Raw genomic sequence first — 13,623 nt, 5'->3', positions numbered from 1 at the left:
ATGGAAGGACTGCCCATGAAAGGATGGATGGTCAATGAAGATTTTCAACCAGATATTATTGATATTTCAGAAAAAAGTAAGAAGAAATTGCAAATGGTTGTCAAAATTGTAGCCTTGATGCTGACATATTAACAAAATGTTATTTCTTTCCAAGTCCATCTCCATCCCAGACTCTGGTTTGAAATGAAAAAGCCTATTCCTTGACTCCTTCCAGAATTAATCAACAGAGCATATTTCTAGTGTTCAGAGAAGTGCAGGATGAAGGGACTTATTTCTTTCTCACCAAAAATGCTCTCTCTATTCTCAGAATGGAAGCTGATCTATGAACAACTTGAAGTATAGGTTCTTGGTTTAACAAACCAAGAAATATGGCTCAATACCCACTGTGCTGTCCCTGTCCTAAGCCTCCCCTGGTTGGGGTTTCTTTACTTGCACTGACAAAAATTCCAACTGGTATTTTAGTGTGTCTTGGGGACATGATCTCATCTGGAGCCTCCATGTTTACTTTTAAGTTTTGGATTAAACATTGTTCTTAAATGTTAATTGGGAATTAGGCTGGTAGGTGTTTATAGGAACTTCATTTTCAAAAAGAGAAGGAATTTGTTTACAGCATTTCACTAAAATGTCACCCCATTTAAAGATTAGTCTTTTCCAGAATGTTACTATTTAATGGGCTCTTCCAAGGAAACTAGTAATTTAATTTTATAGAGTAAGTCTCATCCCAGGGGCTCAACAGCAAGCAAAGACTTAGAAACATCCAGCAGTTTTGTTTCTTGTGCTATCCTATGATATCTTTAAAATGTCACATACAATATTCAGAAATTTTAAATAAAACATTGCATGTATTAATGAACACACTTGCCTTCCTCACTTTTCAGAACTCTGAAAATCTTTTCCCTGCTACACTCTGGTTAGAGTCCTAGATTCCCATGGAATTTGGAATTTTACTTGAAATTTAGTGAATAATTAGAACTTGGGTGTAGAAAATATCTGAAGTTAAAACATGTGATGTAGTGAGGAAGTGAGCAGGCCTGCTTTTCTTTCTGCCTGGCTCGCGCACAGCTAGCTTAGCCCTGAAATAATTACACAGAAACTGTATTCATTCAAACAATGCCTGGCCCATTAGCTCTACCCTCTTACTGGCTAACTGTCACATCTAGATTAACCCATTTCTATTAATGTGTGTAGCACCATAAGGTGGTGGCTTACTGGGAAGATTCTAACCTATGTCCGTCTTGGGCTGGAGCTTCATGGCAACTGCCTGAGGCGTCTGCCTCATTGCCTTCTTCCCAGCATTCTGTTCTGTCTACTTTACCCACCTAATTTTCTGCCCTATTAAAAGGCCAAGGCAGTCTCTTTATTAACCAATGAAAGTAACACATAGACAGATGATTCTCCTACATCAATGTAATAAAAATATTTTCAGAGATTTAGGATGTCTAATTATGTATAGAGTACAGAAAACAAAAGTTGGTATTAATTCAATTAAACTCATAAAGTTGGTATTGAACTTGAAGTTAACATCCTTCTATCTTTGAATGAAAAGCTTTGTTTTGGGGTATGCCTTTTAATATATTTTAATATATTAAATTTGAGATTTTAATATAAATTCACCATTTTTTTTTACCTTTCTTCCATCCAAATCCCTTCTTACTCCCTTTCCAATCTATGACCTCTTTCTCATTATATATATATATATATATATGTATATATATATAATATGTGTGTGTTAAATTATATAACATATATTACATCTATTCCTAAATAAACCTCTTCAGTCTTTATAATGTTTATATATGTGTGTATATATATATGTGTGTGTGTGTATGCCTGCATGTATGTATGTATGCATGTATGTATACAGTGTTGACCATTTGGTATTAGATAAATGATTGCTGTGTTTTTCCCTAGGGAAGAGTTTTTCTCCCCCTCTCTACATCTCTTAATTGCCTGTAGTTCTTCGTATAGTTGTTGAGATCTTGTGATCTTTCCATTATCAACCCTAGCATGACTATTGGTGTTATCATCATTTGGTTTACATTTGGGTAGTCATGTTGGTGAAACTCTATGGTTGTAGCTTCTTACATTATTATAAGACACAGTCACACAGCAAACTCTCTGATCTTCTGGCTCTTAAAAATCTTTCTGGTCCCCCTTCCACAATAATCCCTGAGCCTTAGTTTTTTGGGTTGCTTTTTAGATTAAGGTGACTATGCCATTCTGGTTCTTGGTCTGGTTCATAGGTGTTACAGCTGGTTAAGACTGGTGTTTGCGTCTGTCCTTTAGAATCTTGTATGTTGTCTTCTGGTATCGTAACGTGAAAGTCAGTCCTGAGAGAAAACATTAATGTAAGCTCCAGTTAGAGTCCCTGGCACTGGGTTTGAAGTGCCTGATGTCTCAATGAGTAAGTCATTACTTTCCACTTCTGGGGGATCAAGAGCAATAGTCATAAACTGTAGGTTTAGCAACCTCTTGAGCAATCCCATTTAACCACTCAGAAGAGGGCTTCTCAAGGCTAGCACTGGAGTTTGTTAGGTAGTCTTTTTTTTTTTTTTTTGATGTAGGATTTGACAGTCCAGGCAGTAAACTTTCATTTAAACTATATATACATATTCATAGACAAACTTATATGTACTGTAGATTTCAATTTTATGAAAACAGTTAATGGTATGACTTTTATGCAATTTTCAGACATTCTTAGTTTCATTTTACTCCTCTTCCTCCTTTGTTGACATTTATCTCCCTCCCTTATTAGATCCTCCCTTTTCCACATTTCTCCAATTGAATGTGCACATGCAGATGAATAAAATTAAATCTGTAGTTATCACCTTGCACAAAAACTAACTCCAAATGGACTAAAGACATAAGAATGAAACCTAAACACTGAGACTGCTAGAAAAAAGGTAGATGGTGTTCTACATTGTATATATTTAGGAAGAGACTCCATTTGCCTAAGAATTAAGGTCAACAATTGACAAGTGAAATTTCATGAAACCAAAAGGCTTCTCCAGGTCTAAAGAAGCAATCAATCATTGGAAGAGGAAGTCCACAGAATGGGAAAGCATCTTTGCCAGTTATATATCTGATAACAGAGTAATATCCAGAGAATGAATCTATATATACATGTATATATGTATATATATGTACGTACATGCATGCATATGCATGTATGCAATCTTTATAAAATTTAAAATTAAATACATGTGTATGTATATTAAATATGTATGTATACATTATATGCATACATATAAATATAGCAGGCAATATATATATGAATTTTATATTTGTATGTTTTTATATAATTTATGTATATATGTGTGTATAAATATAGGCTTGGGACCTTAATAGAGAATTCTCAAAAAAAATCTGTTTAAGAAATAACTCAAAATGTAAGCATTGTCCCTACCAAATAGGGAAATGTAAATCAATACAACTGTGAGATTTTGTTTTGCCCCAGTCAGAACGGTAAAGATCAATGGAACAACTGACTACAGATGCTGAAGGGGAGGCAGAAAGATGGGCAACCTTCATTCATGGTCTATGAATCTATGAACTGATGCTGCCATTATGAAAATTAGTATGGAGAATTCTCCATAAATAAATCTAACATATGATTCAGCCTTATCCCTTGTGGTGGTCTGAATAGAAATAGCTCCTATAGCTTCAAATGTTTGAATGCTTGGTCATTATGGAGTGGCCCTACGTGAGAGAGGTAGGAGGTGTGACCTTGTGGGGGGTTAGCTTTGGGGTTTTAGAAGCCCAAGCCAGGGTCATTGCTTCACTCTCTCTTTTCTTGCAGTTTATGGATCCAGATGTAAAACGCTCATTTTCTCTTCTAGCACCATGTTAGTCTGTGTATTACCATGCTCCCTGCCATGTTGATAATGGACTAAACCTCCCAAATAAAAGCTTTTCTTTATAAAAGCTGTCACAGTCATGGTGTTTCTTATAGCAATACAACATTGACTAAGACACTAATCTTATGCTGGAAACATAAATACATATAAACTATGAAATACTCCTCAGTGGTAAAGAAAAATGAAATAATGATTTGTTTAGGAAAATGGATGGATCTAGAAAGATCATATGAGTAAGGTAACCTAGACCCAGAGGACAAAGGTTTTCGTAGGCTTCTAGCTCCAAATCTTCAGATCTGAGTATATGTCCTGGAGTAACTGCAGAAACCGAGAAATTAAAAGGGACCTTTACTGGGCTAGGGGGATGGTGGAGCAATATAGAGAAGAATAGAAGGGTACACCTTAGTTTTGGTTTTCATACCCATATTATTAAAACTTTCCTGCCAACAAAAATCAGGAAATGGTTGATTTTATGCCTCTGTTAAGGACATAAAAGAGCGACAATGACTGTGTCTGTGAAATAAGCACGGGCAGGGTGGAGCTGAGGCAAAGGCTAAGGTTCCCCTCTTCTAGCGGCTGGCCTTGTTGAAAATCAAGAACTACCCCAAGTTCTGGTTTTGTCACATGACCACACTCCCAGTGTAAGCCCACACTGAAGGAGCACTGAACCTGCAGTGATCCTGGCAGAATATACTCAGTGCTTCTTTGAACACAGACCACTTTGCATGGTGATAGAAAAGGTATGAAAAAAAAAATCCTCCCACTAACTGTCCATAAGACGACTTGAATTTCTTGAGAGACTTTGATGTCTTATCCTGGAAATTTAGGGAAGTTGTACATAACATTTTCATGACAAATGCTATCAATTTATTCAAAAAACCCTATCATCCAGCAATTTCTCCTTATAAGCAATTCAGAATTCAGAATACACATTGCCAGTGCTTATTAGCTTTTATTTAGGGTATTTTTTTGTATTTTATCTAATTTCATTCTTATATTGATAATTTAAATTGTACTAATTTATTGTAGCAGTTAATATTGTATGAACTGACTGTGAATATACAAGTTCACATGTATATGCACATATTTATGCATGTTTCTGTTTGTGTGTGGGGGCCAGAGGTTGATGTCAGTGTCTTTCCCCATGGTCCTCTAGCTGATCCTAAGGTTCGCAAACTTGGCTAGATTTGGGGCTCCCACCTCTGCTGCCCAAGCACTGTGATTGCAGGCAGGCAATCAGGTCCACCAGCTTTTACATAGGTGCTGACGTCCCAGACACCCATCCACACACTTGCTTGATGATGGATGGCTTCATTTCCTCATGGAGCCATGTCTTCAAGCCTGAGCTCCACATCTCAGTCCTATCAAAGAAGTAATTATATTTCAGCATGAGTTTTGAATAGATATTTAAACCATAGTACCTTTCAAAAAATTATATTTCTTAGAAAACTGTACTCCAAAAGAAAATAGAAAGGCTAAATATGAGGCTCAGTGGCTAAGGATACTTTCTGTTCTTCCCAGGATTCAATGCCCTGCAGTCGCCTTGGGTAGCTTGCTACCTGTGACTCCAAGTCCAAGGTATTTGATAGTCTTTTCTGTCCTCTCTGGGTGCTCACACAAGCTTGACTTTCACGCACACAGAAAAACACACATACATATACATTAAAAAATTAAAATTTTAAATGAGAGGAAAATAAATGCAAATTTATAGCAATGATAGTTGAAGTTTGCTATTACTAGTGTTTTCCAGGTGTAAATGAAAGAACACTTGGCAAATGAGACAGAATATACTCCGTTGAGGAAAGCTGAATAGAGCAATACATAAATAACCCAATTTAGAGTTCAGAATTCTGTTGGGTTTCTATAGATTTCTATTTTATATTCTTCCAGACAAGCTGAAACTTCTGGTTTTTTTGCACACCCTACAGACTCTGTTGTTTTTGCTATCAAAGTCTGACATTTTTAATATTATAATGTAACTATAAAAATGTTGCTATGTTTTCTCTATGTATGTACACATATGTGAATGTATGCTTGCATGTCTCTCCATGAGTGCACAAGTGCACATGTAGAGGCCAGAGGTTTACATCAGATGTTTTAAATTCTCCACCTTATGTTTCTGAAACAGAACCTCTCACCAAACCCAGAGTTTACTGGTTCCCTAAACTGGCTAGTAACCAAGCTCCCGGGTGCCTCCTGTCTCTGCCTTTCCAGAGCTGGCAGTACAAGTGTGCCCAGCTTTGTAATTTTCCATGGGTTGCAATGGCTCTTCTTAATTGTCAACTTGGCAACATCTAAAATGAACTACAATCCTGAGATGGAGGACCCACCTATGAGAGACTACTTTTGCTTTGTTTGAAATAGGTGAATCCACTTCTCGTCCAGACCTTTGAGGTAGGAAGACCTACAACTTTGATTCCAATCTTAAGGCAGGCAGATACACCATTAATCTGGGTCATACCTCTGCAGGAAGCCTATATAAGGACATGGATGAAGGAGGCTTTTGCTTGTTGCTTGCTTGCCCTCAACTTGCTAGCACATTCATTCCTTCAGTAGTCTTGGAGCCTACAACCTTGGGATTCCAGTATATGCTGAAGAAAAGCTGAGATGTCAAGACATTCAGACTTGTACACAAAACAATTATAGATTTTTGGATTTCTTGTTCACATTCAGCATTTTAGGGTCAGTTAGACTGTAGCCTTTAAATCATTCATATATATATCTATATGTGTGAAATATATATATATATATATATATGAATGATATATGTGTGTGTGTGGTGTTTGTATATAAATGACGAGAGAGAAAGAAAAGAGAGGAGGGGAAGAGGAATAGTGAGGGACAGAGGGAGGGAGGGAGGGAGGGAGGGAGGGAGGGAAGGAGGGAGGGAGGGAGAAAGAGAGGGAGAGGACTTCCTTGTGAGTTTTGATACTCTAGGGAACTGTGACTTACACACTGGGTACTGGGTTCTGGGGATCTGCACTTAGGTCCTCCTCATGTCTGTACAGTAAGCTCTTTATCCACTAAGTCATTTGTCTAGATTTATTATAACATGGCAGCAACTTCTCAAAAGATAATATTTCCTTCCTTTCCCCCACTGAAAGATGTTTGCTGTTTTTTTTTGGGGGGGGGGGGCGAGGGCTGCAAACTGTTCCTTTTCTGAGTGTTATTCCAAACTAGATTTTTAAAATAACTATTCTTTGACACATAGTTTAAGGATATATTTCATTGTTTCAGTAGTGAATTTAATGACTTGTATAGATTTCCATAAGTTTTTAGAATCAGTGGACCCTCTAAAAGGAGGGCTGCTCTCTCCTCTTTGATTCAGGATAAAATGTTAATGGGTTAGATTTGGGCAGGCCTTGTGCTATAAACCACAAAAGGCAATAACAAAAAGAATAAAATACACAGGCAAGACAGGCTCAAGTTCATAGTCTCATTTCTAAAATTTTGAGCCTTATTGATTTTGAAAAGATTATAAATTGTACACTAAGGACAAGATTCAGTTGATTTAAGAGCTGAGAGAAGGAGCACAGCAGAGTACCTCCTCAAATGACCCCTCAGGAGGAATGCATCCCCAAGAGGGCTGACATGGAGCAGGAATTATAACAATGTGTTGTTGGGTGTGATGGCTTCCTTCCTTGGGTTCCCATCAGAGCAAACACTGATGCTACAGTCGTCTGGATAAATCCTAATTGCAATCCTTGTTGTGGCAAGATATATATTTGTCAAGTGGGATATACCCTGCCATCTTTGGGGACCAACTGTTGAAGAATACCTTGGATTAAGCTTCTGGACTTGGTCCAGAGCTTGGGTCTGCTTCAAACAATAGAGATGTGTCTTCAAGCTGGCTTGTAGCCTCCTTGCATGACTATCCATCTGGAAAGCAGACAACTTCCTAACTTCCTATTGTTTTCTGTAAGGAGCTGCTGGTTCAAAAGCTCTGAAAAAGCCGAGATCCCTTAGAGAACACCTCCATTATATCATATTCTTGTTAATGGTAGATGTACTACATAGGGCTCTGATTGATAGATATGGGTCCTGGAACACTGATGCCACAAAGAGTTTAGTTTCTTTAAGCCTGTTTCAAGAATACAGTATTTCCTTATATGTAATCATAAACTTCAATTAGATTATGCTTACAAACATCTAGCACAATAACAGAATAGTTGACTATTTTATGTTTCTATAAATTACCTATTTCATTAATTTCTATATTCATTTATAGAGGGAATTATACATTTCTACTGGAGCCCAGTTAACATATATTTGCCAAATAACAAATAGTAAAAGAGAGTACTGATATCTACAGGGCCCCTTAAGGATTATGAAAAATTTCTATATCCCAATTTTTACAGCTCTTTCATGATATTTTTGCTTTTGGGACACATGGTATCAATCACAGCTCTGTTGCTGTAATTTTAGTATCACCTTTGGGAGGTGGTACTATTCAAAGATGTGTTGTTAAAGATACCAAATTTTATCTCTACGGGGATGAAATGGTTCTCCCTCAGAAAATGTTAGGAACTACCTAAGATAATTAGATTGTAATCACTATTTACCAAACATTATGCATGGAAAAAAGTTGATGAATAATAACATCATAAAAGGTATTGGTAGCATTTCAATAGTGAAATAGCACACATCTACTCTGGCTAGCTGGATCTAATTGACTTCACATGTGGTCCTTGTCAGACCCTAACAATTAGTACACTATTCATAAATATTCTCTACTGATTTACCCTCCAAGTGAGACTTCAAGAGTGCAGGCATCAAATAAGAGTGCAAAAATTTGAGATTGGTTTCTTAAGTGAAGGAGCTGAGAGCACTATGAGCTAATGGCTCACATTCTGTGAAAGATAAAACCTTCCCTAATGGATCATGCATGCCTACGATGTACCAAGGACAGTCCTTCTCAGACATGAACAAAGGATCATGACAGGTATGTAGTGCCTTCAGTCTTATTTTGCCTGAGAAATTTATCCAGAAGCTCACTTCTTGGCAGGTTTCTAGATGCTGCCTAACATACATGTAGGTCCATGAATAGTGATCCTCCCTTCTCTTCTACTGTGCAAAGCAGCTGAGGAAGGCCTGATGCTGGCAATGATCAGAGCTTGGCTGCTATAGGGACAAACCTGGAGGGATGAGCAGCTGGAGTATACAAACACTGCAAACACCTATAAACTGTAGCAAGCATTCCTATGTCATATGACTCCTCCAGCACTTCCTACCTCCTTGTCTTCCACACAACAGGTACAGTGTCCACTCCATGTATATTAGCCAGAACTGTTGGCTATGAAGCGAAAGGGGAAAGTTTCAGATAGCCTTTGATTTTGGAATTTGTTGACAAATAGATGGTGTGACTTAAGTTAGGAGAGTCACTAAGAAGGGAATAACAGAATCATGTGCTGGATACAAATGACAAGCCTCAGTGTCTTGATGAATAGCTATGACACTTGTTATTTTCACTGAATATAGAAAACAGGAAACTGGTTAAACATATAGAGAATAAAGCAGGGTAATTTAATATCAAACTGATAAGTAGGATGTGGAGTTGGATGTACACAACATATAATGATATTGTGCATTTAATGACCCCCAATATTTTGTGAGGTACATATCTGCTCCAGTTTCCAGAACAAAATGAAGCTTGGGTCAATCATTTGATGATGTTTGGCCAGAGAGTTTGACCATGGGGTTTGACCCTATGTTCTCCCACCTGAGCATTCTGTGTCCTTTGTTATAGACGTGGCACTTCAAGGCTTGCATATCTGAATCAGTGAATGACGGGTCCTCTCAGGGCTTCGATTGGATTGATATTTTGTAAAATTGCTCTGCTTGGTGTAAGTAAAGTGAAATCCAGTGGCTATCCTTTTCTGGACCAGAAAACCAGGATCACAAGTGAGATAGAGGAAGTTTGGGACAGACAGACAGATGATCCAGAAGTTTGCTTCACGAGGACAACCCCTTAGACTCCATGGCTAACATACTTCTGATTTGCTGCTTCCCAGGTCTTATAATCACAGTCCCTGGAATGGTCCTGCCAGATCCCATTCACAGACACAGTGAGATCATCCTCTTAGGCCTGTCCCATTTTCTGATGCTGGGAGACATCCTGAATAAATGAATACACAGATGAGCAATTGAATGGCTCCATGGGAATGATGAGCAGAGTTCTCAGCAAGAAATCCTTAAGCTTTTGCAAGCTGGATGAGTCCATAGAAAAATCACTGGCCCATTTGACTTGGTGTTGCAGATGACTAGGAGCCTTGGGTGGGTTATCTCATCTGTTGCGCATTGCTCCATTTCTTTCCATTTTCTAACCTCCATAGGGAGACTACTGAGCGCTTAAATCTCTCTATAAAATAACTCTAGGAAAGGACTACTATTCATAAATACTCAGTAGGTACAAATGAAAAGAAAAACAGATTTAACGTGGAGGACTGGATTTTAATTGTGCAGTTCTCCACTAGATGATGAATAAATAAGAGTTTATTTAGACATTCAGTTACATCATGTGGTAAGTAGTTAGTTTGAAAATATTTAGTTTATTTGACATTCTAGGAGTCATATAAGGAAGAAGGTACAAATATTTCTTGGGAAATACAAAATATTTTAAATTAGTTCACTTAATATTTTGGACTATGACTGATAGCTCACATTATTTGGTCATTAGTGCAGCTGTTTAGTCCATGACATTAATTGAGAACCTACTATAGCATTGGACTAAGCTGAGAGTATTTTGTGTGTGCCATCATCTGCGCTCAAAGGGGTGATCTTCCAGCTCAAGAATGAAGAGATGTCCACACTGTTAACACTTAACATCTTGGAGAAAGAAAATGGTCTTGACAGGATTAAAGATGAGAGAAGTTTTTAGCCAGTCTAAAAGAGAAGTGAGTTTCAGTCTTTGATCTTCACCCTGTGTATTCCTTGAAGACATTTTCTCAAGTGGTTGAAAATGGAATTATGAAAAATTGTTCTTGTGGAATGGAGGGATTCCTTTGGAGCTGAAATATGAATAGTTGTATTCAAAATGGTTTTAAACTCCATGGCATTGGAGGGGTGCTCGTTTGAGGTTCCCTTTTGATGTAGGAGCCAACATGGAAAATTATTTAAGAGAAAGAACAGGAACCCTTATTAGATGCAAAAGAAGTGCTTTGAGAGGAGGGGACAGGCCATGATTTCTCTGAAGGAAGCAGGGATAGATGGAAACCTTGCAAAAGCCGTTGACAAGCTACTGCTTGGAAAATCAAGTCTTCTCAGATTATACTCCTGGGTGGCACTTAGTATTTGAAAATACTTTGCAGCAAACTTAATCTTTCTGCCAGCAATTTATAAAAACAAAATATTAAATGTTGGGATGAGAAGAGTCTGAAAGCTAGGGTGATTCCTTCAGTGATCAGAAAAGGAAACTCAAACCTAGGCAGCTGTTTGTTCAAAGTTGAACAGCTTACCTCCGGGCCCCTTAAGTTTGCTTACAGAGGGTTAGAACTCAAATGCAGTGCTTACAGTTCAGGCTACTCAGTCTTGCATCATGCATTACCACAGGAACATAAATTGTCTTTCAGTGACTACACCAAGAATAATTTAAAGTTGAAGTAGTAAAGAAGAAAACAGAATAAGAAGATGTTCTGTTTGCTTAAATTTCCCACTTGAGTAAATGTTATTTTGCTTTAAGGAATTTTTCAAATAACAAAATGTACGACCCATCCCATTGGAAGGCCAGAGTCGTTCCATGATTTGCTCATTCCATAACAAGCTACAAGGAATCTTGTTAACAGAGAGGGTGGTCTTGCCTGCCACCTGTGGTGAGGAATTTTGATTGGCATAACTGGAATGTTTCTAGGAAATTGGAACACCAACAAAGTCTTGGAATATAGTCTAAACATACAGAACAAAGAGTTCACAATGGTGTAGAAAACACATAATTTGAAGTCAGAAGTTAAGTTGGTTTAAAATATGAGGCAATTAACTAGCATCTTCTCTTGAGGCTAGAACCTACCTTCTGTCTCAGAGAGTTGGCTAGCCTTAGAAAACCTTGAAAATACCTTTGTAACTAACAACATTAGGTGTTTGTTCAAAGGATTCTCTCTGCTTGATATTCCTCTTCTTCTACACCATCTATATGGTTCTCCAGGCATCATTTCTTTCAGGAATATCTGCCAATCATGAATCTCTTCCCCTCTCCTTGCCCTAGACTGAATGAAGAACTTCCCCATGGCCCTATAATACTTTGTGCTGAAGTCAGTCTCACAAAATGCTGTGATTACTCCAGACATTTTAAAACTCATTACCAGGAAAGAAAGTAATAATCACATAATTAATTCCTACTCAATTAAAAATGCTCGAAATGTATTGACTCAGGATTTAAAAACTATTTTCTTAAAATTAGCTCTCCATTTAGATTATCTTCATCATTCTCGAGGGAGTTTCAAACTCATAGAACTTCCTTAGAGTTCACTAAGTGTAGCAATTAAGTGATATTCATCCAAATATAAAGTCTTTTGTTGCTGTTTGTTTTAACAGCAGAAAATAAAGTGAATAATAGGATTGAAAGGATCAGGGCCAAGGACAATATTATGAAATAATAACTCATAACATAATAATAACCCATGATAAAAGATAGCCATGGAAGTCTTGTTTTTTCAATAACTTACATGTAATTCTTTGCAGTAACTCCATACAAAACTAAAATATCAATGTCAAGGTTTGTGTTATTAGCTAAACACAAAACATTTCACTCATGTTGTCCCCAAACTGCAGCCAAAAAAGCTCTTATTCTCCCAGGAATTACCAAAGCTTGGAAATTCTGAGTATACCTAGAAATAAATCTTAAGAGGAAGAAACATGTCTAAACCTTTGATAACTTTATATGTATTTAGATCCTTGAAAATGTTTGTTTTTTTGTGGTAAACAGGATAAGATTGTCCAGAAAGATGTGAACATTGAAAAAGGACATGCGTGTAGACACTTCCATGAAGGTGGTAATGATCTTTGGAGTATACAGAGTTATGAAAGAGGACTCAGTCATTCTTATGACATCTTCGCTAGTCACATGTTCTCAACAGTGAAAACCTATGACTATAGTTCCTTGATCCTCCTAAGAGAACTGTGAGCTACCATGACTACACAGATCCCAGTACTGTGGAGGCCTGGAAACGTGAGCCTGTTTCTATGTTGACCAATGATCAGAGAGTTTGAAACTCTCCTCTAGTCCCTTCAAGGTTATTGTGTTTCTATCTCAAAACAAAAGTCCCACCTAGGTGTTGCTCAGAGAGTTCTGCTCTCTCAAGGTTATTGTCAACAAGCATTTTTTCATTCATATAATTAACCACATTATGTGTTTCTATACCTATGTGACAACTATAGGTACAAACTATATATAAGCATGGAAGACTTCAGGGAGAGCCTGGAAACAAACAAGCACATGCTTTCAAAAACTATCAGTAAAGATTTCATTGTTGAGAACTCTGGATTACAGAAGCAATGTTTGAGTCTGCATTCAGGACATTATATATCTCTGCAAACTTAGCATTCTCAATATCTCCCTAGTTCCCTTATTACAAGCTGTATATCATTAATTAAATTGTTCAAATAAGTGAGTTCAAGGCCAGCCTTGTCTACAGAGTGACCCAAGAGAGGCCTTATCACACAACAAAAGTATATGCTCTACTATGTTTATAGCAGCATTGTTTGTAATAGCCAGAACCTGGAAACAACCTAGATGCCCTTCAATTGAAGAATGGATGAAGAAAGTATGGAATAT

The sequence above is a fragment of the Alexandromys fortis genome, unplaced genomic scaffold (genome assembly GCF_014885135.2).
Source record: "Alexandromys fortis isolate MF-2015 unplaced genomic scaffold, M_Fortis_MF-2015_v1.1 scaffold_183, whole genome shotgun sequence".
Lineage (NCBI taxonomy): Eukaryota > Metazoa > Chordata > Mammalia > Rodentia > Cricetidae > Alexandromys > Alexandromys fortis.
This window is presented reverse-complemented; position numbering follows the sequence as displayed.